This window comes from Oncorhynchus clarkii, chromosome 23, assembly GCF_045791955.1.
Source record: "Oncorhynchus clarkii lewisi isolate Uvic-CL-2024 chromosome 23, UVic_Ocla_1.0, whole genome shotgun sequence".
NCBI lineage: Eukaryota > Metazoa > Chordata > Actinopteri > Salmoniformes > Salmonidae > Oncorhynchus > Oncorhynchus clarkii.
In genome coordinates, this window is record NC_092169.1 from 26694982 (window position 1) to 26700981 (window position 6000).

Below are 6000 nucleotides of genomic sequence, written 5' to 3' on the forward strand. Positions count from 1 at the left end.
ATCATGAAAAAATACAAAAAATAACCCAATTTAAAGACAATCTAAATTAAATGCAATTTCCTGGCGCAGCAGGTGGGTAATTTTGAGGTGGGTAAGCTATGTTTAATTTCCTATTTCAATCTATCTACCAGTAGCTTATGAATTGAACACTGAGTGACAGGCTTAATATTGAATATTCATCATGTAATTTTCCATGAACATTTTCGATGCTTCAGTAAAAACAAATTTAATAACATGGCATTAGCAAAAGCTTGAAAGGAATCCCTCGTGATCTATACTAAACAGTCCCCCTCTCTCCATCAAACATTGTAGGCCTACTTTGCACGTCGATGTGTGGCCTATTTTAATTGTATTTTAAAAAAAATAGGAGAACATAAAATCCTAAATGTATCCATCTCTGAGAAACCTAAGCAAACCATTTTCTACAGTAGATGTGGATTTGGCAGTGAGTATTTAGGCCTACAGCACTAAAAAGATTCTCACTAAAAAGATTTACCACAAATGATTCTCTGGGATCATCGATCGGGTCCAATGCTGAAAAGGGAGGGTGAACAAATCTTTCTCTGTAACTGTTGTTTGGTTGTTTTTGACCCACTTATGAATCCTGCAGTGGATTCTCGCTGTTCTTCGTTTAATAATGTACAATATGTTTGTCTGACTTTGTTCTCTCTTTTTATGCCCACTAAGTTACAAAAGCATAATTATTATTTGTTAGGTTCTTGCTTTGATCCATGTGTCCTATCAGATGTGTTTGCTGATCTTAGAGGATTTTCTGTTCCCAAGTTAAGGCTTAAACTAGTCTGATTCAATGCCTCCAGATCAAACAGTACAACATGTTCCTTGGGGGTGAGTTCATAAGACACCATGGAGACAGACGTGGAGGGAAAATAGCTTTGTTTACAAATTATAATAATTGTTTTCTATCGTACTTTTGCCCCCTACAGGTGTTGTGCCTTTATGCAACAAAAAAAAACATTTGATTTTTTAAAGCATTTACATGAACCAGACACAACTTTCTTATGGGGCCATCAAAGTAATACATTCTTATCACAGTTGCAGTTACTGTTGGCCAATAAAAGTATTCCAAGGTAAGACAATTGATATATCCAATAAAAAGTTTACTTGAGAGTTCTGTAGATGTCATATAAGCAGAACTGATGTTCATTTCCAGAGGTTGTGATCATAATCTATTTACATTTTCTGGCGATACTACTGCAATAAGAGTCCAATACATTTTTGGGGCAATGATTAGGGGTATTTCAATGTAAATCTCTTACTGGATCAAATGAGAAATGATGGATCTGAGATGAATGTAAACTGAACAAAAATATAAATGCAACATGCAATTTAAAAGATTTTACTGAGTTACAGTTCATAGAAGGAAAGCAGTCAATGGAAATAAATTCATTAGGCCCTAATCTATGGATTTCACATGACTGGGCAGGGGTGCAGCCATGGGTGGGCAAAGGCCCACCCACTGGGGAGCCAGTCCCAGCCAATCATAATGAGTTTTTACCCACAAAAGGGCTTTATTAAAGATGGAAATACTCCTCAGCACCCCACCTTCCCTCTTTGACAATCCGGCAGGTGAAGAAGTCGGATGTGGAGGTCCTGGGCTGGCGTGGTTACACGTGGCCTGCGGTCGTGAGGCCGGTTGGATGTACTGCCAAATTCTCAAAAACAACATTGGTAGAGAAATTGAAATTAAATCCTCTGGAAACAGCTCTGGTGGACATCCCTGCAGTCAGCATGCCACTTGTACGCTCCTTCAAAACTTGATACACATGTGGCATTGTGTTGTGTGACTAAACTGCACATTTTAGAGTGGCCTTTGATTGTCCCCAGCACAAGATGCACCTGTGTAAAGATCATCCTATTTAATTCTCTTCTTAATATGTCACACCTGTCAGGTGGATGCATTATCTTGACAAAGCATAAAATACTTACTAACAGGGATATAAACAAATTTGTGCACAACATTTGAGAGAAATAAGCTTTTTGTACGTATGGAACATTTCTGGAATCTTTTATTTCAGCTCATGAGACATGAAACCAGTATTTTATATGTTGCGTTTATATTTTTGTTCAGTGTATATTTGATCAAAAGCCATATGAGATGACAATAGTCTTAAAAATACTGCCTTGAAGCGTTCATCATATTGGAGATAGAAAAAAACAATCCTTGCAAATGGATTTTATGCCATAAAAAGAGACACTGGCGTGAAACAATGAATAACAACTCACTGGGGTGAAACAATGAATAACAATTCACCGGGGTGAAACAATGAATAACAACTCACCGGGGTGAAACAATGAATAACAACTCACTGGGGTGAAACAATGAATAACAACTCACTGGGGTGAAACAATGAATAACAACTCACTGGGGTGAAACAATGAATAACAACTCACCGGGGTGAAACAATGAATAACAACTCACTGGGGTGAAACAATGAATAACAACTCACTGGGGTGAAACAATGAATAACAACTCACTGGGGTGAAACAATGAATAACAACTCACTGGGGTGAAACAATGAATAACAACTCACCGGGGTGAAACAATGAATAACAACTCACCGGGGTGAAACAATGAATAACAACTCACCGGGGTGAAACAATGAATAACAACTCACTGGGGTGAAACAATGAATAACAACTCACCGGGGTGAAACAATGAATAACAACTCACTGGGGTGAAACAATGAATAACAACTCACCGGGGTGAAACAATGAATAACAACTCACCGGGGTGAAACAATGAATAACAACTCACTGGGGTGAAACAATGAATAACAACTCACCGGGGTGAAACAATGAATAACAACTCACTGGGGTGAAACAATGAATAACAACTCACCGGGGTGAAACAATGAATAACAACTCACTGGGGTGAAACAATGAATAACAACTCACCGGGGTGAAACAATGAATAACAACTCACTGGGGTGAAACAATGAATAACAACTCACCGGGGTGAAACAATGAATAACAACTCACCGGGGTGAAACAATGAATAACAACTCACCGGGGTGAAACAATGAATAACAACTCACTGGGGTGAAACAATGAATAACAACTCACTGGGGTGAAACAATGAATAACAACTCACTGGGGTGAAATAATGAATAACAACTCACTGGGGTGAAACAATGAATAACAACTCACTGGGGTGAAACAATGAATAACAACTCACCGGGGTGAAACAATGAATAACAACTCACCGGGGTGAAACAATGAATAACAACTCACTGGGGTGAAACAATGAATAACAACTCACCGGGGTGAAACAATGAATAACAACTCACCGGGGTGAAACAATGAATAACAACTCACTGGGGTGAAACAATGAATAACAACTCACCGGGGTGAAACAATGAATAACAACTCACTGGGGTGAAACAATGAATAACAACTCACTGGGGTGAAACAATGAATAACAACTCACCGGGGTGAAACAATGAATAACAACTCACTGGGGTGAAACAATGAATAACAACTCACTGGGGTGAAACAATGAATAACAACTCACCGGGGTGAAACAATGAATAACAACTCACTGGGGTGAAACAATGAATAACAACTCACTGGGGAAAAAACGTGTCATTTCAACTAACAAAAACACTTTTCATCAAATTGATGATTTGTAATACAATGTATCCGTTTTGATCAGAAGCAAAGAAGACATGCTAGACATGAAAGAAACTTTCATTTAGAGGATTCCCACTCTGGGCACAGACATCATTTGTGCCCAGAGTGGGAATCCTCAAAAGCATTCCACAGGGATGCTGGGCCATGTTATGTCTTGCCCATTCCCCATCTGAATGGCACACATACACAATCCATGTCTCAACTTTTTCTAGGCTTAAAAATATTTCTCTAACCTGTCTCCTCACCTTCATCTACACTGACTGAAGTGGATTTAACAAGTGACATCAATAAGGGATGATAGCTTTCACCTGGATTCTTCTGGTCAGTCTATGTCATGGAAAGAGCAGGTGTTCTTAATTTTTTGTAAACTCAGTGTATATCACCATACACAGAAAATGCTAATATTAATGTATAATGCACATGCTTTCAATCCATTGCAATAGTTGTTCTTAGTAACCTACAATTGAACAGTTTCAAGTTGGGATGTGAACAGAGACTCACAACAGCTCTCAGCCTTCCTTGGCAAGACATAAACAGTAAGTCAGGAAGAGATGATGGTTATGATATGGCAGCCCCTAGAGGGATAAAGATAGGTACGTTATCACACAAACACTATGCTTAGCTCTTCCACAACCTCAGGCCAGGCTCTCGGTGAGATTACTGATAAGCCTACAGTAGTCTGGGACCTCCTCTTTCTGCTTACATCTGTACCTTTATATTCCCCATCATTTGGCCAATTGGAACAATGAAAGCCTTTATTTATTTATTTACTGGCTCTGCACAGCTGCCCTGGGGAGCAGTAACAGCAGTGGTTGATATCACAGTCGGGAGAACGGTGGCCAAGTGCCTTGGAGACAGTAGCCATTGGGAGAGATAGGCATCAGTCACTAGGGGTGCAGGGATGGTTGGTCGACAGGGGAGGCAGACAGCAACACACAACGTTTGTTGTAGGCCTATTCTATTGTGGGCCTATTTTTCTTCCAAATTTGGTCTTTGAAGTGAATGGGTAGAGAATAATAATTGCAATGTCAGAACAGTTGATGAAATTAGATTTGTTCAGAGTATCTGACTGTCTTTGAAACCTTAAGATGAAACCTCATCAAAATGTTCTCAAAGCTGGGTCTTTAAAGTGCCCATTTCCAGTGGTGACACTTTTTGCAAAGAATATAAAGGCTACAGTATCTGGTGTACCATATTTCCACTATATTCCCAACTTATGAATAAAGTATATCTGAAGAAAGGTCTCATTCCGATGTGATCTGTTATGAGCAAAATTCTGAGTGCAAAGCTTTTTTTCTGCGAAAGAGACAGTATTTCTGCTCCATCATCCCAAAATATTCCCAGCATAAGCTGATAAAAGACTGTCTGAGCGGAGAAACAAGAATAGCACTCGGCAATATGATCTCCAGTGACAGTGATGCACACTAGTCAGTTACTGGGCAACAACTGGTTGAATCAACATTGTTTCCACGTCATTTCAACCCCCAAAATCTATGTGATGATGTTGAATCAATGTGGAAAACTGATTGGATTCGCAAGAAGTCATCAACGTACGGCATTTTAGTCATTTTTTCATCCAATGACACACTGAAATTGTTTTGTTGATTTCATGTTGAATTCATGTGTCATTTTGGTTTGGCCAGGGTGTGACATTGGTGGCCATTCTAGTTTCTTTATTTCTATGTTTTCTGTTTCTATGTTTTGGCCGGGTATGGTTCTCAATCAGGGACAGCTGTCTATCGTTGTCTCTGATTGGGAGTCATACTTAGGCAGCATGTTTTGCCACCTTAGTGGTGGGTAGTTGACTTTGTTAGTGGTCTGTAAAGCCCTAGTAAGCGGCACGGTCGGTTTTGTTGGTGACATTCTAAATAAAAAGAACTGGCTAGCTAGGTCACTCCAGGACCTTGAAATGCTTCTTACGAAGCCACTCCTTCGTTGCCCGGGCAGTGTGTTTGGGATCATTGTCATGCTGAAAGACCCAGCCACGTTTCATCTTCAATGCCCTTGCTGATGGAAGGAGGTTTTCACTCAAAATCTCACGATACATGGCCCCATTCATTATTTCCTTTACACGGATCAGTCGTCCTGGTCCCTTTGCAGAAAAACAGCCCCAAAGCATGATGTTTCCACCCCCATGCTTTACAGTAGGTATGGTGTTCTTTGGATGCAACTCCGCATTCTTTGTCCTCCAAACACGACGAGTTGAGTTTTTACCAAAAAGTTATATTTTGGTTTCATCTGACCATATGACATTCTCCCAATCTTCTTCTGGATCATCCAAATGTTCTCTAGCAAACTTCAGCCGGGCCTGGACATGTACTGGCTTAAGCAGGGGGACACGTCTGGCAC